This window comes from Hemiscyllium ocellatum, chromosome 36 (genome assembly GCF_020745735.1).
Source record: "Hemiscyllium ocellatum isolate sHemOce1 chromosome 36, sHemOce1.pat.X.cur, whole genome shotgun sequence".
NCBI classification, from domain to species: Eukaryota; Metazoa; Chordata; class Chondrichthyes; order Orectolobiformes; family Hemiscylliidae; genus Hemiscyllium; species Hemiscyllium ocellatum.
In genome coordinates this window covers 23,862,516-23,887,758 of record NC_083436.1, presented here as the reverse complement: position 1 = coordinate 23,887,758, position 25,243 = coordinate 23,862,516, and positions in this window count along the sequence as shown.

The following is a 25,243-nucleotide window of genomic DNA, read 5'->3' as shown; positions in this document are numbered from 1 at the left end:
CTCCAGGAAAAACTAGCCAATTCAATATCAAATTGGTGTAACAGTAGAAGGCAGAGAGTGGTGGTGGAGGGTTGTTTTTCAGACTGGAGGCCTATAACCAGTGTTATACCACAAGAATCAGTGCTGGGTCCATTGTTGTTTATTTATATAAATGATTTGGATGAGAATTTAGGAAGCATGGCTAGTAAGTTTGCAAAAGACACTACAATTGGTAGTGTAGTGGACAGTGAAGAGGTTATCTAAGAGTACAATGGGATCTTGATCAATTGGGCCAGTGGGCCAAGGAATGGCAGATGGAATTTAACTTAAGGCAGGACTTGCACAGTTAATGGTAGGGCTCTGGGGATTCTTGTCAGATAGAGAGTCATATGGGTATGGGTACATAGTTCCTTGGATGTGGCATCACAGGAAGACAGGATGGTGAAATAGGTGTCAGTACATTGAGTACAAGAGTCAGGATAATATGTTATAACTGCACAAGACATTGGTAAGGCTACATATGGAGTACCGCATTGGATTCTGGTCACCCTGTTAAGGGAAGGAAGTTATTAAACTGGAAAAGATGCAAAGAAGATTTACAAGGATGCTACCAAAACTGGAAAGTTTGAGTTTTAAAGAGAAGCAGGAATGGTTGGCACTTTTTTTCTCTGGAGCCTAGGCAGCTGAGGGGTGATTTTATAGAGGTTTAGAAAATCATGAGGGGATAGACAAGGTGAATAGGAGAAAGTGAGGTCTGCAGATGCTGGAGATGAGGGTCAAGAGTGTGGTGCTGGAAAAGCACAGCAGGTCAGACAACATCTGAGGAGCAGATGAATCGACATTTCAGGCATAAGCCCTTCATCAGGAATGAGGCTTGTGAGCCAAGGGGGCTGAGAGATAAATGGGAGGAGGGTGGGGCTGGGGGAAAGGTTGCTGAGAGTGCGATAGGTAGATGAAAGTGGGGGTAAAGTTGATAGGTCAGAGAGGAGGGTGGAACGGATAGGTGGGAACGAAGATGGACAGGTCATGAGGGTGGTGCTGAGTTAGGAGGTTGGATCTGGGGTAAGGTAGGGACGAGGGGAAATGAAAAAAACTGGTGAAGTCCAATTAATGCCACGTGGTTGGAGCATCCAAAGTGGAAGCTGAGGTGTTCTTCCTCCAGGCATTGGATGGTTCGGATTTGTCGATGGAGGAGGCCCAGCACTTGTATGTGCTTGGAAAAGTGGGACGGTGAGTTAAAGTGTTCCACTATGAGGTGGTGGGGTTACTTCATATGTGTGCTTTGGAAATGTTCTCTGAAGCGTTCTGCAAGTAGGTTTCCTGTCTCCCCAGTGTAGAAGATACCGCATCGGGAGCAACAGATACAGTAAATGACATGTTTGGAAGTGTAGGTAAATCTATGATGGATGTGGAAGGCTTCTTTGGGACTTTGGACAGAGGTGAGCAGGGAGGCATGGGCGCAGGTTTTGCAATTCTTGCGGTGGCAGGGGTAGGTGCCGGGAGGAGAAGGTAGGTTAGTGCTGGGGTGGGGACGTGACCCGACAAGAGAGTCATGGAGGGAATGGTCTTTACAGAATGCAGATAGGGATGGGGAGGGAAATATATCTCTGCTGTTGGGGTCTGTTTGTAGGTGGCGGAAATGGCTGAGAATGATACAATGCTTCTGGAGGTTGGTGGAGTAGAAGGTGACAGCCGAGGGAGTTCTGTCCTTGTTGCGTTTGGAGGGGTGGGGTTCCAGGGCAGAGGTGCAGGATATGGATGAGATGTACTTAAGGGCATCATTGACCACATGGGAGGGGAAATTGTGGACTTTGAAGGAGGAGGGCATCTGGTGTATTCTGTGGTGGAACCATTCCTCCTGGGAGCAGAGGTGGAGGAATTGGGAATAAAGGATAACGTTTTTACAGAAGGCAGGGTGCAAGAGGTGTAGTCCAGTTAGCTGTGAGAGTCGGTGGTTTGTAGATGATATCCATGTTGAGTCGGTCACCATTGATGGAAGTGAAGAGGTCCAGGAAGGGAGGGAGGTGTCTGAGATGGTTCAGGTCAGTGTGGAATGTGTTGATGAAATTGATGAATTGTTCAACCTCCTCGTGGGAGCACAAGGTGGCACCAACACAGTCTTCAATGTAGCGGAGATAAAGGTGGGGGATGGTGCTGGTGTAGCTGAGGGAGATGGACTGTTCCCTGTACCCGACGAAGAGACAGGCACAGATGGGGTCCATTTGGGTGCCCATGGCTACCCCTTTGGTCTGGAGGAAGTGGGTGGATTCAAAGGAGAAGTTATTGAGGAGGAGGACTAGTTCAGTCAAACGAATGAGAGTGTCAGTGGAAGGGTATTGGTGGGGATGCAGGGAGTGGGAGAAATGGAGGGCTTGGAGGCCTTTGGCATGGTGAACTGAGACATTTAGGGCCTGGATGTCTGTGGTGAAGATGCGTGTGTCCCAGAGATGTTCTCTGAAGCGTTCTGCAAGTAGGCGTCCTGTCTCCCGAGGTGAATAGCCAAGCTTTTTCCCCCCAGGGTAAGGGAGTTAAAAACTAGAGTGCACAACTTTAAAGTAAAGGGGGAAAGATTTAAAAGGAACCTGAGGAGCAACTTTTTCACAGAGGGAGGTGTGTGTATGGAACGAACTGACAGATGAAGTGGATATTTGAACAGGTTCGTGGATAGGAAAGGTTTAAGGGACATGAATCAAACACAGACAAATGGGATTAGTTCAATTTAGGAAGCCTTATTGGTCTGGACAAGTTGAGCTAAAGGGTCTGTTTATATGCTGTATGATCCTCTGATTCTATGATGTCTGTTCTGCATTTTCCTTGCATTCCTCCCAAATCCCCACTGCACCTTATTTTGTTGCGTCTTGTTTACTTTCTTGTCACCAGAGAGGACCCTTTCACACCTTTAATTTACACACCTTCTACCTCTGTTTCACGTTTACCATAATTAGCAACCCATTTGTAATTCGCACTGAATATCCAAGCCATCTGTTTCCCTGTTGTTCCTTCTCCTCTGTCAGAGGAGTAACAACCACCATTTTCCGGGTCCATTCAGTTCTGAAGAAGAATCAGACTCAATTTGCACAGATGCTACCTGCAAGTGTTTCTATAGCATTTGCTGTGTTTCTTTCAAGAATCTGCAATATTTTGCCTTTGTAATAATCCTCTTGGTTTCCCTGATGTTGTTTCTCTAGTGATAGAGATTGTACTTATTTCCTCCCTTCTCTTTTGATATTTGGTTATTTAGTATTTCTGAAATATTATTAATGTCATGAAGACTGATGCAAATTTTTTATTCAATTTATTTAGCCATAGACTCATTGGGTCATACAGCACAGAAACAGACCCTTCGGTCCAACCATTGCATGTCAAACATAATCCCAAACTGAACTAGTCCCATTTGCCTGCTCCTGGTCCATAGCCCTCCAAACCTTTCCTATTCATGTATCTATCCATATGTCTTTTAAATGTTGTAATAGTACCCACATCCACCACTTCCCCCAAAAGTTCATTCCACACTCAAACCGCATTCTATGTTAACAAAATGTTGCCCCTAATATCCTTTATCATTCTTTCTCCTCTCATCTTACAAATATGCACCATGGTCTTCAAATCCCCCACAATAGGGAAAGACCTGCCCTACACTCAATCTATACTCCTCATGATTTTAAAAACCTCTAAGATCACCCCTCAACATCCAATGTCCAGTGAATAGAGTCCCAGTATATCAGCCTCCAGATATTCAAATCATCCATTCCAGATAGTATCTTGGTAAATCTTTTCTGAACTTTCTCCAGCTAAATAGTCTAAAATCATCCATTATTGATTAATGTATCGTCATTTTTACATGCCCTTATTATCTGCTGTCCTATTCTCTGCCCTATAGTATTGTTTCCATTAGGATGTCTGTACGATATTCCCACCAACATTTCCTTTCTCTTGTTATTTTTATCCTCTACCAATTTGAATTCTATATGTTTTTTCATCTAAGATCATTGTTTAATATTGTACTTATTCCATCATGTACTAATAAAGCTACTTCGCAAACCTTCCCACCCTGCCTGCCATTTTGAAAAGTCACTTACACTGATGATTAATTTCTCAGTTTTGGCCCCTTGCGGAGATACAGTTAAAAACATCACAACCGTTAGTTCATATTTGTGCTGTTATTTCATTCATTTCTTTCTGAATACTTCATACATTCAAGTAAAGAGCAACCAAATATGCCTAAGTATTTTTGCCCCTTTGACCCTTTTGTTATATTTTCACCTTTTATTCCTTCCAGTCTCACTTTAGGCATCATTATGTCTAACAACTATCTTCTAATATTAACATATATGTTTGCTCTGAAAACCTAAGCACCTCCTCTCAGGAACACTCTGTCTATTTAGGTTAATGCCCTTTCTCCTTCCCTGTGACCCAGCATGGCTCAGTGTTCTGTTTTCCTTCTGCCTATTCATTTGTTTTGCCAATTTCTCATATAGCATAAAGAAGGCCTTTCCATCCTTTTTTCTCAAAATTTGTAGGAGCAACAAACTTAATGTTCATCCTAGACTTTAAATTATAATTAACATTTTCCCCACCAGAGACTACTTCACATTTGAATGTCTTTTAATAAACTGCTCTTTTCTCTTTTTTTTCTCTTCAAACTCAAGGTTATTTTTTAAGTTCATTTTTTCCACCATCTCCATTATTTTCAAATTCTAGTGCCATCTTATTTTTTATGGTACAAAAGCTGATGTTTCTTTTTATCTCTTACCAGCTTCACATCTAAGGAGAAATTCCTGATGAAGAGGTTAAGCCTCGAAAGATTGATTCTCCTAAACCTTAGATGCTGTCTGACTGGCCACACTTTTTCAGTGCCACACTTTTCGACCCTGCCTCACATATAAATCTGTCTTGTTTACGTTTCAAAATCTGTCCTGACTCACTAGGGTATTATGGTGGAAGCCAATCCCCTGTATGACTGGAATTGTCACAAATGTGAACAGATTTAGTCAAAATATTCAAAGTGGAGAAAGTGAGGTCTGCAGATGCTGGAGATCAGAGCTGAAAATGTGTTGCTGGAAAAGCGCAGCAGGTCAGGCAGCATCCAAGGAACAGGAAATTCGATGTTTCGGGCATAAGCCCTTCATCAGGAATATTCAAAGTCCCTAATTTACCTGGCTGACAAACACAGGTGGAATGAAAACACTCCTCAGGATTCTCTACAGAAAAAAAAGTAACTTGCTACTAGGAATAAATTGTTTTTAAATCAATAGTAATTAGGAAATGTGAATTGCTAACTTCTAACTCCACAACACGACCTTTTAAGAATTTTCCCCTTACATACTAATAGACACAAAGACAGAAAAAACATGGATAGAAAAGATGAAAAAAAACTCAGTGAAACAGTTTGATTTCACGTGCCCAGGCCACAGGATTGAATGATTTGCTTTCTTTCATGACCTTTCAATTCCTTTTTAGTTCTTTGCTGGTGAAACAAAGTTATCTGCACACAGATGCTCTCTTCCATTCACTGGGTTGAGACATTGTTCTTTCACTGTCTTCAAAAGCATTTGTTTCACCTTAACACAGGCATTTACCAATAAGAGAGAGAGTGAAAAAATGCAAGGTGTTACTGGAAACTTTCTGGTAGCTCCACAAGGTAGAGGGAAAGGGATTGGGGCAAGATTTTTTGACGCTTTCTCTTGGCAAGCTTGGCTATTCTTTGTTACACTAGTCCGATTTGCATTTATCGCCTTTAGTTCAGAACCCAATGGTTCTCTGTTGTTTGCTTTTGCTTTCCCTGTTCCAAGAAAATATAACATTGCATGCAACTCACTATGTGCTCCAGTAAACATGATTTTCAAAACTGCAGCCATCTCTTCATACAATCTCAATTGGTTTAAAGTAGTATTTTCCTTATTCTATTCAAGTGCAAAAATGAGGAAATAAAAAAAAGTTGTGGTCTTTAAAAGTGACCTGATCACTACCAAATTCCTATTTCTTCACGCCCACCTGACTGGCTCCCAGCACCATGATGCTGTGCTCAGTTATCAATCCTCCTTGATGTCCCACAGTCTTCCAAAAAACAGCTTGCAAGAACCTCAGAGCTGTTGGATAAGTTGAGCAACAGAAGCTTTTTCCACACTACCCCTGGGTGCCCATAACTGCTCCCTGACCACAGACCAAATTTGAGCTACCTAACTTTTAGGGTGTGACTGCTTTAAAAGTAAACTATACAGGTAACTTGCCCCTTCTCAGATGCCTGCAGCTCAGACTCCAGTTCCACAGCTCGGATACCAAGTTGCTCAAGCTGCAAATACTTGTGTGCTCACCCTGGGTCATCTTGGTGTCCTGCAGGGCTCTCATGTTTCAGCAGCAACACATTATCCACCCTGCTCTCCCCATTGAGATTAATTTGATGTGTAAATTTGTAACTCTATTATACCTGCTCTTTAAACTTTTTGATTAATAATCAAAACACTGATACAATCTTGTAACAAGTTGATTTGTTTTGTAGTTAGGAAATATTTAATGAAAATGTGAGCTATGTTGAAAGTCATGTGGTTCAAACATTCCTCTTGTGCTACTATTTTGGTGACAGGATTTAACCAGCAATAGTTGAAAATGTGTTGCTGGTTAAAGCACAGCAGGTTAGGCAGCATCCAAGGAATAGGAAATTCGACGTTTCGGGCATAAGCCCTTCATTCCTGACGAAGGGCTTATGCCCGAAACGTCGAATTTCCTATTCCTTGGATGCTGCCTAACCTGCTGTGCTTTAACCAGCAACACATTTTCAACTGTGATCTCCAGCATCTGCAGACCTCATTTTTTAACCAGCAATAGCAGTGCAGAGGATTTCCCTCAAACGTTGACAAAATGCAGAATTTAAATAAGTATTAAATCAGCAGAAGAAATAAAAAGATGGAATCACCCCAACCATGACAGCTTGGTTGTAGTAGGACTGAAATGCAGCCAGTGGCAAGACTTCATTGATTGATTGGCAGATGACTGACAAACCCTTGAGACTGAACACCTGTCCCTTTTGGATTGTTGGATTTGTCTCACGGCAACAATGGTAATGATCACAGTAATGATCTTTAAATTAAACTCTGTCTGCTTTCAGCATTCTCTGCAGGTTATTGTTAGCTTTAAGCTGATTCTGAGAGTGAGCTTCAGAATTTTACTGATGGCAGTACTGCTGAAAGGACCAAATTTCTCGAGAGTGAAAATGAAATGAGATGGCTTATCATCAACAGAGAAATGCCGAATAGTTGAAAGAATATTTTAAGATTATTCCCTCGCCGTCTAACTGAACACAATGGTCCAGAACCCACTGGAGTGGGGCATCTCATTGTACAGCTACACTTCTCCTTGTGCCCTTCAGCTCAAACCATTTGAGCTAATAATAACTGGAAGAGGACAAGAGGCACCATTTGTATCCATGAATAGTTAGACCAATGGTCCATCTCCCATAGCAATCTACTATGAATGGATGAGGTGTGTGTGTGTCATATTTTTATGAGTGTGATACACCAACATGATTCTCATGACCACCTGAGTTAATTAGGCCAATTAAAAGTTAGCTAACACAATCTTCTAAATTAAAAGGACAGCAAAACAATTTTGCTGCAAGATTATAGGACTTTCCCAGGGCTTTTCAAAAGGGAGGATGATGCACTCTATTGTTTGCCATGAGTTCGTATCTCAGTTAGACCAATGAAAAGGACTTTCCTTTGCATCAATTTCTTGGCACTGCATGAGCTAATACTGTATTGCACTTGAAATAGTGCCAAGTGCAGAATTGGTTTGGGGAAGCAAAAATTGAACAATTTTGAAATTATTAAAATGCAGAAGGCTGGGAAAGGAGCATCACATTTGCCTGTCCAAATTGAGGGTTTTGTTTTCAATCAGAACTTGAAGAAAATAGTTAAAAATCAGACAACACCAGGTTATAGTCCAACAGGTTTAACTGGAAGCACGTCACCTGATGACTACCACCTGATGAAGGAGCGTCGCTCCTAAAGCTAGTGTGCTTCTAGTTAAACCTATTGGACTATAACCTGGTGTTGTGTGATTTTTAACTTTGTACAACCCAGTCCAACACCGGCATCTCCAAATCATGAGGAAAATAGAGCATACTTGAAGTCTTCTTTCAAATGGTCATGGAGAACGATTAAGAAGTTGGAGGGATATCTGTGACAATGTTAGAAACAAAATTCAATAAAATTTAGACGAGACTACCAAAGCTGGAAACAAGACAATTTATTCTACGATCTTGCAAGAAAGGACCTCAATTGCAGAAAGCAATTGAAGTGATGATTATTCAAACTATTGCACAGTTATACGTCTGAGCTACTTGAGGTCACCTCTTCCGATCCCTACATTATCCAATCTTTCTTACTATTCTGCCTCTACCCATCGATGCTCCACACCCATTGCCCCCTTCTTTCCAAGCTGGCAATTGTCCCCCTTGTTCGTGCTGTCATAAGGCTAAACTCTTATCTCGATGTTCCCTTTGTAACTTCATTCATCGTCCATAGGTACATTCCATTCTTGTACATACATCGTAACAATGTTTCTTTTTCGTGCTTCACTTATAATGTTTCAGTAATCTTAGCTTTTTGCTGAAATTGTTATTTTTAACATTGTGGTAAAAGGAATTATTTTCTTTAATAAATCTACATTAAAGTTAGCACTTAATTATCCTTAATTATACACTGAAAAGTAGAGATACTTTTCCCTAAATACCTGCAGAGTTAATAGTTCTCTTGTTGTACCCTTTTTCTGTCTGCTTTTTCTATGTGCAAAAACAACACATTTCCCCATTTCTAACAACAACAATTTGGGACTGTACAGCACTACTGCTGCAGCTGCTTGATTCTTCTGTTATGCGTGTAGGAATATTTGGCACTTTTTCAACTGGTCATTCTCTGTGGCCATTGTGAAAGCAACTTTGAGTGGAGCATCAATAGATACAGATTCTAGTTAATTATGATGCAATTAAGTGATCTCTGACAGCCGTCTGATCAACAGTGTTTGTAGTGATCATAGTGAGGTCAGCTGGCTGGACCTGATAGAATGAGTTCCCTACTTGAAATTGTTAATCTGATCTAATCAGGGAGCCCTGGCTGACAGATATAAACAAGAGTGTTTTTAGGAACTGGCTTTGAGGAAGCTCATCACAGTTCACACAACAAAAAGCAAGAAAAAAAGCAAAGAGAAAGTAAAAAAAAAGAGCAGGTGGAAAAAAATCAACAAGACCTTCCCAGGTGTCTCCGGAAAAGTAGTATGCGGTGTCTACCAAGACCCTTGCGTTGTTCAGAGAGATGGGCACCACAGGGAGTGGAATGTACTATTTCCCTGTCCAACTCTATTTTGATTTAATCCCTGCCCCCCTTTTCACTGTTTGATCACACAGCATTGCCCTTTGATGTGAAGGGCGCTGCTTGTCACTGGCCACTCGGGTGTTTCCTTTCTTCCTGGTGGTAAAAATTGAATAAAGATTTGTATACCTTGTGTCTTTCACTGTGTCTCACACCTGCACACACCCAACATGGGTGCTCGGGACAAATAAGCACTACTGCTGTTAGGTGGTAGTGTGGGGTTAAAAAAAAAAGAATAGGAGTGTCAGACTGAAAAGAAAAAAAGAAAAAGAAATGAAAAAAAAAACAAGGGTGTCAAAGGTTCCGTTCACTCAGAGCTGGATCAGCATCAAGGACATGTAATTAAAGTGTGATTTGGTGATTAGATACCAGCCTCTGTGGAGTTATTTAAATGGTAATGAGGTAAAAGAACTCTCCTGAGGAAACTCTTTTGATCCTGCCGTCAAATTCTGGGCCCAATATTTGGAAAGAATGTGTTAGTTTATCTGGGCAAAGTTTGGGGCAGATGGAAAACAATGAGTAATTTTCCTGACAGCTTGTGGATCCACAGTTTTTTCAGTTATGAGTAACCTAACATTCCTGAGGCAGCAGATATTAAAATGTTTCAAGAATTGATGGATTTAGTTAAGGAATAATAATACGTCAAGCCACCTCTAGTTCTGAGATGCTATTGATCTCATTCGGTGATTTGAGAACCGGGGAATCCGTATTGGTTTGACAAAATTAAGATCACTGGCAGAGTGACTTTGGTTTAACCCATAATGAGATGCTGAGAAACTGTTTGTTATGTGGAATTATTGATGCAACTATGCAAACATGTCTACTAGCTGAAGCCCAACTGGATTTCAAAAAGGCACTACAACTAGCGTTATAATTGGAAAATGTAGCAAGTGGAGCACATGGGTTGCAAGATATTCCACCGGAAGTGGACACCCTCACTAAACAGACTGAGTTTGGGGAACATCACCTGTGTAAAGGCAATTGTATAGCCTCACTCGGTTCATAACCTGAACAGAAGGACTCTAGGTCAGCCTTTAGCAAAACCCAAAAGCACAGCCAAGACTCAGCCAAATGGTTAATATTTTCTTCATGATCTAGGCCTGCAAGCCACTGTTGCTATGCAGACTCAAGACAGAGGAAGAGACCCACTAGATCCAAATTGAGTAAGAGAACCCATCGTCTAATATTCAGGAGAGTGTGCACCCTCAAAAGTCCACCTACAGCTGGCTTGGAACAAATACTTTGCTCAGCAACATTCAAATTTGAACCAGTCAAATAAATATCTGTGAAATAGTCACCCAGTTCTAATGGACGTCAAAACTGCCATGGCCATCTCAGTGATTGCAGAATCAGTCTTTAACAAAATTCACTTTCGACACCAACCTTTAAGTTTGCATGACCTCCCAAGACTGAAAATCTATACCAGGCAACCTCTACAGATTAAGGCACAACTCCGATTCTGGTCTCTTCAAGATCAAGGTCTCTTAAACATCTAAATGTTAAACCCCAGCAGATGGGAGAGATACTAAATAGTTTGCATCCGATTTTACTGTGGAGAAAGAAATGGAGTCAAGAGAATGCAGAGAAACAAATGTTGATGCTTTAAAAACAGTTAACATTACAGAAGAGGAAATTCGGGAGGTCTTAGAGAATGTAAAGGTGGATAAATCTCCCAGACCTGGTGTAATATTTCCCAGAACATTGTGAGAAGTCAGAGAGGAAATTACGAGACCCCTTGGAGAAATATTTGCATCATCTATAACTATGGATGAGGTGCCAGATGACTGGAGGGTGGCTAATTTTATACTTTTGTTTAAGAAAGGTTATCAGGAGAAACCGGGGAACTATAGACCTATGAGTCTGACTTTGGTCATGGATGAATTGTTGAAGGTGATTATAAAAGATAGGATTTATGGACATTTAGAGAAGCAAAAAATGATTAGGGATAGTCAGTATGTCTTTTTGCGAGGAAAATGATGTCTCTCAAGTTTGATTGAGTATTTTGAGGAGGAAACCAAAAAGATTGATGGCAGCGCAGTAGAGGTTGTTTATTTGGATTTTAGTAAAGCCTTTGACAAGATTCCGCATGATAGACTAATTAGTAAAGCTAGGTCACACGGGATTCAGGGTGAGCTTGCCAATTCGATACATAATTAGTGTAATAACAGGAAACATAGAGTAATTTTGGCGGGATTACTGGAGGCCTGCAACCAGCAATGTTCCACAGGGATCAATTCTGGGTCCTTTTTAGTTTGTCATTTTTATAAATGATTTGGATGAGAATACAGAAGGTATGGTTAGTAAGTTTGTGGCCAACACCAAAATTGGTGGCAGAGTAGACTGAAGAAGCTTTTCTAAGTTTGCAAAGGGATCTTGATCAAATGGTTCAATTCTCTGAAAAATGGCAGATGGAGCTCAGTATGGATAAATGTGAAGTATTGCACTTTGGTACAACAAATAGGGGTAGGGCTTATACAATTGGCCTTGGTGTGTTGTAGAAGGTGCAGGCACATAATTCTTTGAAAATTATATCGCACATAGACAGGGTTGTTAAAAAGGCTGAATCCTTTCAGTGTAGGATTTGTGAAATCATTTGAGGTTGTACAGGACATTGATGCAGCCTCTTCGGGAATACTGTGTCCGTTCTGGTTGCCCAGTTATAGAATGGATATTATCAAGCTGGAGAGAATTAGAAGAAATTTACCCAGGTTGCCAGGAACTTTTTTCACTGGAGCGTAGAATTTTGAGAGGTGATCTGATAGAAGTATATAAAATAATAAGAGGTATAGATCAAGTTAATGGTGGTTGTCTTTTCCTTAGGATGGGGTTTGAAGACTGAGGGCACAATTTTAAGGTGAGAGGAAAGAGATTTAAAAAAGATGTGAGAGACAAACTTTTTACAGAGGGTGGTTCACATGTGGAATGAACTTCCTGAGAAAGAGAATGTAGGTACAATTACAATGTTTAGAAGGTATTTGGATAGATACAAAAATAGGAAAAGTTTAGAGGGATATACACTAGGAGCAGGCAGGCAGGACTAGTTTAGTTTGAGATTATGTTTGGCATGGACTGGTTGGATTGAATGATCTGTTTCTGTGCTCTATGACTCTGTGAAACAGCTGATTTACTTACCACTGTGTAGTCAAAGGCTCAGGTCCAAGCTGAATAGGGTGAAATTGATTGAGGAAGATTTATCTACATTGGTTCAACATTTTTTAATTAGAAAATGGCTGCCTGAGTGAAGTCCTAGTAAAATACCCAGAAGATCTTTGGGGAAGGTCTAGGGACTATCAAAGGAGCCAAGGTCACTTCATATGTTGGCCAGGAAACAATTCCATTACTCTGCATGGCCTACCAGCTACGAGCAAAAGAAGAGGCAGAAATCAGAGAAAAAGGAAGGGAGCAAGTGAAAAGCTAAATTTGATGCTTTAATGATCTTTAGGTGAGCTCAGTTGACTGGGCAGATTGTATAGGATCAATTAGTTGTCAACAGAATGGAATTTGATTGCAGTTTTGGCTGGATGATCAGCCTCTGACTTCATGTCCTACCAATGGTAGAGATCAAGGCAATGTGGCTTGGATCTGCTTTCAGGAGGAAGACCAGAGAAGAAGCAGATTTTTAAGAAAAGACAGAAAATCCACTGTTCCTGCCTTTGGCCTGAAGTGTTTTTGGCAGTTATCACAATATTTATATGCCGTATGAGTTTATGATTCTATTCAACGTTCTCCTTCACTATTGACTTAACTTTCAGTGATGAATTTAATAGAATACCTCAATGTCAGTCAAGGTGAATGGTCAACATAAAGATGATTTCACCTGAGTGACTGTGAGACTGAGTGGCAACAGAAGAATTTGGTTTAAAGGTGGATTTCAGTGCACAGGTGTATTAAGTAAAAGGAAAGTGCAGTGAGTAGGGAGTAATGGGGCAAAAAGCAGAATACTGGTGTGAGGCAACAGTGGCTCATTGGGCCAAATGGCCTTCTCCTGACCATAACAATTGTGCTTCAGTGAAGGTTGGGGAGGAAGTACTTTCCTTTTTGCAGTCTTTCAGTCTCCTACTGATTTCCAACTTTGTGCAGGAGAAGGAGCAGCTAAATTCAATGAGTATTATGAGAAATTGTAAGTATTATAAATATTCTAAGAATTGTATAGCCCTTTTGTTATAAATTTTACTGGCGGTGCTAAAATAATTGAAGTTTTGTATGTATTAAATAGAAGATAATTAGCAATTATTATTTAATTAACATCTATTAGATATGGCAGGGCATGTGAAGGCCTGTGATTGCAGAATTGGCACTTTCTGATATCAGTGTGTTCAAGGGCAAATGCATCCATTGTCAATGTTTGTGGCTGCAAGAACTTTACCTCAGAATTATTGAGCTGAAAGCTGTGGGGTTCCTGTGACACAATGGTAGAATCCCTAAAACAGAACCTGGAGATTAGGTTCAAGTCCCACCTATCCCAGAAGTGGACAATAACATCTCTGAACAGGTTATTAGGAAAAATAGTGCATAGCTGTGGTATTCTTGTGGTGCACAGGTAGAATCCTTACCTCAGAGCCTGGAGACTTAGGTACAGGTCACACCTGTCCCAGAGGTGTAGAATAATAACATATCTGAATAGATTGGTTAGAATTTTGTTTTGAGTTCAAGGCCAAGATGCAGACACAGCAGCATATCAGGGAGGCAGAAAGTCACATGGACTTTTTATTTCTGAAGGTAGTTACATCCCTTAAAATGGTGACTCATGGATTGGTCAACAACCCAGCACTGGAATGGGATGAGAATGGTGTGGTCGAGTTAACCAGAGGTTAAGAATGCAAGAGCCTGTCTGACAGTTTTGAGATTTCCTCAGCTGAATTGAATGAAAATAAAAGCTGCAGGGTAGACGAGCTAATTAGCCTTTTTACTGAGGTACAGGACATCATTTAAGTGTGGGATTGAGAGTGGTTTGGGTAGAAGGTATATAGTGGTACGAGCAAGCGTACGGTGAGGGAGATTTACCCTCTTCTCTGCAGCTAAAGGTATGACTCCAGATGGCTGTGTTGTTGCCTGGTACCAGGGTTTGGGATATCTGCTCTGAGCAGGGGGAAACAAGACTTGAAGTAAGAAGGGAAGGATGTAATGGTCATGATCCACAACAATAGACTCAAAGACCATTGTAGGAGAAGTCAATTCTGGCTCATCGGGCATTAGCAACAAAACTGCGAATAGTGAAATCTATAATGTTCTGATGGTCTTTACCTGAATTGTGCTGGGACTAGTGTTCTTGTGAAATCCAACTAGAGAAGTACATAGGCCTTTAAAATAAACAGAGAAGGATGGGGTTCACGGGAGATGGGGTGCTGGGTGTCCAAGCTTGGATAATCATAACAAGTTAATAGATGGCATTGAGGCAAGATACTCACATAGAAATAAATATCAGAATAGTAGGAAGGGACAGAGAGAAAAAGAAACCTAAGAATATATTAGCAGTTAAGACTAGATGATACAAGATAACAAAAAAATCAAACAAAACTAATGGCTCTATATCTCAATGCGTGCAGCATTCATAACAAAGTTAATGAACTGATAATTCACATTGAAGTAAATAAATATGATCTGACACCTATTAGAAATGCGTCTGCAGAGTGACATGGATTGAGATCTGAATATCGAGGGTATGTAACATTTAAGAAGAACAGGAGGTTAGGTAAAGGTCGAGGTTTGCATTCCTGACCAAAGATGAAATAATTAAAAATGACCTTAAATCACGTGATCAGGACCTAGAATTGATTTGGGCAGAGATGAGAAATAGTAAGAGACAAAGTCATTAGTGGGAGTGATTGACAAGCCACCAAACAGGAACTATGATGTATGAAAAAGTATACAAGGAGAAATATTAGTAGTTGTGATAAAGGAACTACAATAATCATGCCAATTCTAGTTTACCTATTAACTAGGAAAATCAGATTGTTGATAGCAATCTCCACCAAGAGTTCATAAGATACTTTCGAAATTGTTTCTTACACCAACATGTCCTGCAACTGACCAGAGGGCAAACGATACTTGACTTGATACTTTCTAATGTGACAGGATTAATTAATTACCATAGGGCAAAGATACTCTGCACAGTACTGCTCATAATATGACCGAGTTCAACATCCATTTTGAAAGCACGGAAGATGAATCTAAGACTAATACTCTCAACATAATAAGAGAAACAATGTGGACATGAAAGCTGAGCTACCTGAATGAATTGGATATTAGGTTAAGAGATATATCTGTAGAGAAGCTGTGGCAAACAGTTAAAGGGATATTTCAGAATACATAGAAAAGTACATTCCTACTATTAAAAAAAAGCTCCAAGATGATGTGTAATGATCTAAGTAGATATAGAAAGGAGGTTCCTCATGTGGGGCAATACAGAAACAAGAGGTCATTGTTTTAGGACGAGGGCCAGCAGATTTAAACAGAGATGAGGAGAAATTATTTCTCTCAAAGGGTCATGAATCTGCCAAATTCAGTACCTCAGAGTGCAGTGGAATCTGAGATGTTAAGTAAACTTAAGAATGAGAGATTTTTTAATTAGAAATGGTTTGAAGGCTTATGGACAATGGGCAGGAAAACAGAGTTGAGGTCAAGATGGGATTACCAAATGATTGTATAAAATGGTAGAACAGGCTCAAGGGGCTGAATAGTCTATTCCTGCTCCTTGTTCTCATGAGGGTAGGGTAGGGTGGCAGGTGAGTAGGTTGATATGTAGATGGGGAAGATGAAGGGCTGATTGAGTAGGGTAATATGACAGGATTGGTTGAAAGTGACTAGATCAGAGGATGGGCAATTTGATACATTAGCAGAAATGTTGTGATAAGCAGATCTGGCAGGTTGTCAGGGGGTTGGAGTATCAGTTGACGAGGATGGTAAGTGGGAAAGTTATTAGAGTATGATGGCAGGAGAGTGAGTATTTGGGAGGGAGGAGTCATCTTGTCAGGTCTGGGCTAATCAGGCTAGGTCAAGGCTACCTGTAAGGTGATGGTGTATAGTTACGTTGGACAAGGCATTGAGCAGTGATGGTTGGGTCGTGACGGGGGCCTGACTCAGACAAGAAGGGGTTGTTGTCAGTTTTGGTTGTGGATGATGTCGGGTGTGTATCGGCGGGGATATAGTGTAATCAGGAGAGCAGTCACATCATGTTAGTGAAGTTGTAAAGGGCATACAATGCATTAGGAGGGAAAGGTCTGGGTGGCGCAAAGTAGAGGTAGTCAGGGCATCAGTGTGAGCAATCCTGAGGAGCTCCAATGTATCATTATGCAGGGGTTAGACTAAATTTTCTAGTCATGTCCTGCTTAACTACACAGTTAAGTACATCACAATCATCTGAAGACTCTAACTCTAAGTTAGAGAGGTTCATCAAGGTTCCTTGGGTGGGGGGGAATTGCCTGCCTTTTGAGAGATCATATCACACTGGAATCCAGTGCATTGGGATCCTCACACATAGTTAAGGGCACACATTCAGTTTCCAATGATTTGTAAACTGCAGGATCTAGACAATTATATCAGCTCTAGTTCAACTGTGGAAACCCTGCAGTCTTATTTCGAAATTTGATATATGCGGAATTAGTTTGAGTAACATTGGACAAGAGCTGTGACACAAAACTTAATCTACAACCTAGGAACACAACAGGGTAAATCGATGGCAATATACTTCTCAGCATGAATCTTGAAACTGCGCTCTAAGGCTTCAATCCTTTATACATTTTATTTTAAATATTATTACAGAAAACTAAAAATGTTCTGTTCTTACTTCAAATTCAGCTCTTTTCTTCACTTTTTGTCGGATTTTAGCTTTGAGCTTCTGATTGCATGCCTCCAGCTGGGAGCCTCACGAGAGGAACTGAGCAGAAAATTTCCTAAATCATCTTGATTTTAAGTACATGAATATTTTGCCAAATCACCACTCTCATGAACTAAATGCAAAATTTAGAAATTATAGCATCTGCCATAGTTCCTGCTTTAACTGTGGAATAAAAATGACTTTGAATCTTTTTGCATAGGATGGGCAGAGGTTTAACTACTCGCTACCTGAAGAGATGATTTTTTAAAAATCTGTAAGTGGTTTGGAGTAAATATGCCTGTAGAGAAAGAAGTACCGTGGAATATATTGGGCCAGAACTTGCTGACAGCAGAATAGCATATTTATGACTCATGCCATCATTCAGTTACATATCAGACAGGTAATTCATGGGGTTATTGTATATGGTGTGACTTCAAAATCCCCCAAAATTAATGGGCTACATATTTAATACAACCATTTGTCTTATGTAGACACCATGTCAAGTTTAATCTCACTGGTGTTTTTTTTTTGCAAGTTGTTGAATTGACTCATTAATTGCCATTTACTCAGTAATTGCCCATGGTATAGCTCAGGCTAAAGAGTTGTACACAAGAGTGAGTTGAAGAGGAATTTCTTTATCCACTCAGTTGTGAATTCAAATTGTCTGCAGTGGTGGCTGTGACTGCTCAGTTCTTGAGTATGTTAAAAGGTAAGGTGGGTAGATTTTTGTTCTCATGGAGAATTAAAGGATAAAGGAATTGGATAAAGGAATAGAATGGACATCAAAGATTAGTGTTAAATTCATTGAATTATTTGCCTTGATTGTTTGCCTGTATGGTCCTTTATCTTGATTTTTATGGAGAAATTAGGACCAAGATAAGGTCAATTAACCCTTCATATTTGCACCATCTTCAATGAGATCAGTGCTGATTTGTTGGTTCTTCAAGTTCAACATTCCTATCTCCCCTGATCAACTTTTTTGGTTACCATGTCCAACAAGAAAATATCTACCTCTATCTTAAAATGTACAATGACCGCAACTTCTGAGGCAGACAGTCTCAGGCAGAAAATTACAATTGTTGCTAAAAGGGCAACCCTTAATTTTAAGACAATGCCATCTTGTTCCGGGGTCACTCAGGAAGGAAATATCTCCTCCACTCTTACCTATTCAAAATCATTCACTTATTTAATATTTCTATCAAGGGTGGTTTTGTCTCTCAACTGCCTGCAATGTGTTTACATACTTGATTATAAAAGGAGACCAAACTGCACACTACATTCAAGATATGGTCTCACTAACTGCCTGTATAATTGAAGATGATATCCTTACTTTTTATGTCATTTCATATTGTAATTATTAAGAACGTTCCATCAGTCTTAATCACGTTGCACTTGCGTACCTACCTTCTGATTCGTGTAATCGATCACTGAGATCCAACTGGAGGTCGGAATTCTGCAATCATTCGTCATTTAAATAATAGTCCATTTTCTTCCCTTGGCAAGGTGAACAACTTTACATTTTTCCCCACTACACACCATCTGTCAGGTTTTGCCCGCTCACGTACACCTTTTTATTATGTCATTAACTCGGGGGGGGGGGGGGGGGGGGGGGGTGTCACCATTTAAAGATGGTCAGCAAGAGAGCTAGGAATGAGATGAAGAGAAACTACTTTACTCAGACAGTTGTTAGGATTTGGAATGCATTGCCTGGGAAAGTGGTGGAGCTGGATTCTATCGGCGTTTCAAAAGAGAATTAGATATGTACTTGAAATTGCTGAATTTAGAGTGCTATGGAGACAGGACTGGAGAATGGGATCAGCTGGGTAGCTCTTTCAGGAGCCAGTATAGAGACAATGGGTCAAATGGCCTCCTTCTCTACTGAATAATTCTATGATTCCATCTGTATAAGGCTGCAGCCTTGTTCTGGCACATTCACACCAAGCTTTCCCACCTATTCTTGCATCGTCTGCAAAATTAGCCACTACATCTTCAATTCCCTCATCAAGATCATTATTTTATAAATTAAATAATATTGAGGGCCCAGGCAGTACTAGTCTGTACTGTCTACAAGGTACAATTCATTTAAGATCTTAGAACAGCATCTTGCAATCCCATGACCACTTCCATGCAAGGGCAGCAGATACATGGGGACACCAAGATCTGCAAGCTCCCCTCCAAACAATTCGCCATCCTGACTTGGAAATGTTTTGTCATTCCTTTGCTGTTGCTGGGTCAAAATCATTGAATTCCCTTCCCAGATGCATTGTGGGTCCACCTGCAGCATGTGGACAGCAGTGGTTCATAAAGGCAGCTCATTACCACCTTCTCAAGGGCAACTAAGGATGGACAATAAATGCTGGCCCAGCCAGCAGTGCTCATGTCCAACAAGTGAATTTTTTTAAAAATTTGATTCTTTTGTCAACTTACGTACCTCAATTTGATCTCCTCTCATTCTTCTAAACTCTAGTGACAATAAGCTTAAACTGCCGCACCAATGAAGAATAACAAATATCAATATACGCCATATATCTACTTGATTAAATGGTGCATTAGAAAGTGAATATTTAATTCATGTTACAAGGTGTAACATTAAAATGGGGTTGATTTTGTTGCAGACATGATTATCATGACCGATTTGATTTTCAGCTGATGGTCTCTTAGTCATTTCACATTATTGAGTCAAACAATCAATCAATCATTATTGAGTCAAACAATCACCATGGGCGGCACAGTGGTTAGCACTGCTGCCTCACAGTGCCAGAGACCCGAGTTCAATTCCCGACTCAGGCGACTGACTGTGTGGAGTTTGCACATTCTCCCCGTGTCTGCGTGGGTTTCCTCTGGGTACTTCGGTTTCCTAAGACAGTCCAAAGATGTGCGGGCCAGATGAATTGGCTATGCTAAATTACCCTAGCGTTAGATAAGGGGTAAATATAGGGGTATGGGTGGGTTGCACTTCGGCAGGTCAGTGTGGACTTGTTGGGCCTGTTTCCAAACTGTAAGTAATCTAATCTAATCCAAACCTCTAAAAGCTGAAGAGCTAACTCAATACTGAAGGTTGTTTGGCCAGATTGGGATATTCATTTCATTGAGGTGTGTGGCAGAAGAAAGGCATTAACCAGCTATGGGTTTGGAAGTTAAATAGTTGTCAAGTAGACTACATGTAGAAGAGTGAGGACAATATATTATGGCACAGTCAACTGGCTGTCCTTTCACTGAAACATTTACATTGCCAGATCTGACGATACCTTGATGAACTTTCAGACATTCATGAATGTCATACAATATACCCAATGAAAAATACTGTATTGTGAATATTAATACATAAAACAATTCAATTATATAAGCATTGCAAAATGAGTTTTTCTTATACTAAGACATTTTATTCTTAGCAGGATAATGAAATAACCCACTCCTGTATTCACATAAATGCATTAAAAATAAATTAAACTTCTGTACCAGAGGGACAGTAACTTCATTTTTATTAATAAGAGGAGTTCATTTATTGTCAAGTTTAATCAATGCAATCAGCATTGGAAAAATAGCAAAGTTTATGGAATATTGAGTACAGTTGCTGGGTAATGCAGAACTTAAATATTGCTGATGAAAGAATGAGATGCCAAAGCTTTTCATCTTTCACTGATCAGGACAAATGCAAGAGCATGAAATATCAAGTTATTGCAATAGTTTATAACATACAAGAAAATAATATTGAATTGTTGACACATTGGCTCTCAAGAAGATGGAAAAGTCAAACTACTCCTCTTGGGTGTGGAGAACCTGTCCCTGAACATGGACATGTATGGCTTCTAGCAAGTCTAATGAGCCTGGGATTGGAGACGCTACAGTTCTTTGTTGATTTTGTCGTTGCACTACCTCAGTCAAGTACAGTCAATTTGTCACAGTCGTAGAGATGTACAATGTGGAAAAAAACCCTTCCACCCAGCTTGTCTATGCCAAACAGATATCCTAAATAAATCTATTTGCATTTGCCAGCATTTGGCCCATATCCCTCTAAACCTGTCCTATTCATGTACCCATCCGGATGCCTTTTAAATGTTGTAATTTTACCAGTCACCAGCACTTCCCCTGACAATTCTTTCCATAGATGCACCACCCTCTGTGTGAAAGTATTGCCCCTTAGGTCCCTTTTAAATCTTTCCCCTCTCACCTTAAACCTTTGACTCTAGTGCTGGAGTCTGCTACCCTGGGGAAAATACCTTGATTATTTATCCAAATCATAGCTCTCATGATTTTATAAACTTCTATAAGTACACCCCTTAGCCCCCAATGCTCCAGGGAAAATAGCCCCAGCCTGATCGGACTTTCCATTATAACTCAAACCCTCCAACCCTGGCAACATCCTTGTAAATCTTTTGTGAACAATTTCAAATAACACAACATCCTTCCTAAAGCAGGGAGACCAGAATAGCACAAAATATTCCAAAAGTGGCTCAACCAACGTCATGTAAGCTGCAATATGATCTCTCAATTCCTATACCCAATACCAATTGAGGCAAACATACCAAAAACCACCTTCACTGTTTATCTATGACTCCTTTTTCTAGTAAATATGAACATGCACTCCAAGGTCTCTTTGCTCAGTAACACTCCTCAGGACCTTACCTTTAAGTGTATATGTTCTGCCCTGATTTGCCTTTCCAAAATGCAGCACTTCACATTTATCCAAATTAAACTCCATCTGCCACTTTTCGGCCCATTGGCCCATCTGATTGAGATTCCATTCTACTCTGAGGTAACTTCTTTGCTGTCAACTACACACCAGTTTTGTATCATCTACAAACTTATTAATCATGCCTCCACATGCAAATCATTTATATAAATGACAAAATGCAGGGGAACCCAGCAATGATCCTTGTGGGCATATCTCTGGTCACAGGCCTCCAGTCCAAAAATCAGCCCTCCTCCGTCGCCACTGTCTTCTAACTTTGAGCCAATTCTGTATCCAAATGGCTAGTCCTTCCTGCTGCCATTTGATTTTATCTTGTTAACCATATGGAATCTTGTCAATCATCTTATTGAATTCCATATAGATCACGACTACCTATCTGCCTTTATCTTTGTTACTTCTTCAAAAAACTCAATCAAGTTAGTGAGATATGGTTTCCCATGCAAAAAGCCATCCTGACTATTTCTAATCAGTCATTACTTTTCCAAATGTTTGTAAATCCTATCCTTAAGGAATCATTTCTAACAACATACCCACCACTGATGTCAGGCTCACTGACCTATAGTTCACTGGCTTTTCCTTATCACCGTTCTTAAATAGTGCTACCATGTTTGCCAACTTCCAGTATTCTGGTACCTCACTTGTGACGATTGATGATACAAATATCTCAGCAAGGGGCCCAGCAATCACTTCCCTAGCTTCTAAGGTATGCTTGATTAGGTCCCAGGGATTTAAGACATCCAGTACCACTTCCTCTGTAATATGAAGATATCATTATTTACTTCCCTGAGTTCTCAAGCTCTCCATATCTTTCTCCACAGTAAACATTGATGCACAATACTTGTTACTTTCTCCTGTGGTTCCACACATAGGCAATCTTACTGATCTTTGAAAAGCCTATTCTCTGCCTAGTTACTTTTTTGTCCTTAATGCATTTGTAAAATCTGTTTCGATTTCCTTGACCATCCTTCTATTTCCTCTATCACTCTTTCCTTCTGTCATGCAAATCGTAATGAAGTTGAATTTCATGGATGACTTAGGTTAATGGGGCAGAACGAGATTTCACATGCTCTTTTCCTCATTACCCATGTACCACACTTCTATTATGCTTCACTTATCATATCCTCTCCTTCAACCCAGAGGATCACCCAGGATTCCCAGTGTTATTGTTAAAGTCCAGCTCTGCACCCAGTTATGTGTTGTCAGTCTGGAGTTGATGTTCACTGTGCATGTCGTCGGGCAGAAATCAAAAACAATTGCTTCCAATGGTCCAGCCAGAGATACCCACAAACCAAAAATGGAGTTTTAAAAATGAATGACATGGCTAGCTCTTCATTGCTTGCACAAGAGCACATTTGTACATCTATTGTGACCTCTTCATATGCAGGCTGTTCTGTAGCTGTTGGAGATTACTACTGGTTCTGGGCATGTTGATTCTTCTGTTGTCCCTGAATTTCTGTGTTGCCATTGCATTACAGTAACAGCAGCAATAACCAGTCCTGTCACTGTGTTAATGTGTACTCTTCAAAGGAATGTATGTGCGGAGTTTCAAAAAAAGAACAGATCCTTATTAATGTGAGCAGTCATAACTCATGCCACTCATGAATGATTGTTTAGGGTAGTCCTCATACAGTTTGAATGGAGAAGTTGAACAAGGAGATCCACAAAATACTTCTATGTGGAACTTTGACATTAGGAACATGTTCTAATGAATGCAGCACAAGCCATGTTGCACAAATACAGTAGGTGATTGTAAGTGCTGTAATATTGTTGTTAACTTGTCTTCATGACCCTATATCACTCGTAAAAGGCAGCATTGCAAGCCATGATATGTTGGCAAATGCTTTTAGTTTAAGGAGAAAGGGAAACTATTGTTTGCCACTGTTCAGCCCATGAAATCTTACAGTAGCTTTGTGATCCATAGGTAACACTTTTTAAAGGTCATCAGGAATTGATCGTATTCACAGAGATGACTGTCTTCAATCTGTAATGACCAATGACATTGTTAAGATTGTTTGAGAATAAGATTTCTACTCTACACAGCTGAACACTGCCTGCATTTTCCATGCTGGATGCTATGATTACTATGATTACAGATGACTTCAACCTGCACTGTGGAAGTGCTTGATTAATTGCTCCTTCAAGGACCTTATATTGATCACAAATTGAGCCTATGTACTCAGACAGAAAGGAAAAGACTTAGTCCATCCACTCCAGCTGTGGTTGCTGCTATTTTTCTTTTCTGTTTTGCATTTACATTTCACATGAAAGGCTTGGCATAGTGAGTCACAAGAACACCCCAGTTACTCCAAGTGTTCCCACATACCACTTTGAATTAAGTTTTAAAATCACACAACACCATGTTATAGCCTAACGGTTTTATTTGGAAGCACTAGTTTCCAGAGCACTGCTCCTTTATCAGGTAGCTGTGGAGCAGGATCATAAAACACACTTTATAGTAAAAGATCACAGTGTCATGCAATTAAAAGCGATATAATGAACAAACCTAGATTGCTGTTAATTCTTTCATTTTTTTTAGAATGGGTTGTAGGTTTTGATTCATTAACATATAAATCCCAAAACTTCTATGTCAAATTCTTGAGATAACTTAAGGTTTTGTAAACATCTCGGCTCAGACAATGTATTAAAGGAGTAAGGTTAGTAAATTCCTATTTTGGAAATAGAATGAGTCTGTCTGTATCCAAATCTTGAGACAGAGTCATTCTATTTCCAAAATAGGAATTTATAAAATGTTGTAAATATTGACTGTCTGCAGGCTGTGTGCATTTTGAGCGAAAATAGAATGTATCTGCAAAAACAAATTCACCCCATAGATATATATGTGTGTGTGTGTGTGTGTGTAGGAGAGGGAGAGAGAGAGACAAAGTGTGTGTTTGTTCATGTGAATGTATGCATGTGAGCGGACACGAGAGAGTGTGTGTTTGCATGTGTGCATGCATGGTATAGTGTGTGCTTGAGTGTGATGGTGAATAAGCCTGGTGATAGGGTGTGTTCGTGGGTGAGTGTGGGGGGTGTATTTGTGTGTCTGAAAGAGGGTCTGCATGAGTGTCTGAATATGTCTGAGTGTTTGTATGTGTGTGTGTGAGTGCATAGTGTAGTGGGGGTCACCTGTAGTGTGACATGAACCTAGAGTCCCAGTTGAGGCCATCCTCACGCATATCGAACTTGGCTATCAGCCTCTGCTTGACCACTCTGCATTGTTGCATATCCTGAAGTCTGCGTGCATGCGCACACACACACAAACACACACACACACACACACACACACACACACACACACACACACACACACACCAGATACGTTCTATTTTTGCTCAAAAAACACACAACCTGTAGACAGTCAATTCATATAACAATTTATATATTCTTACT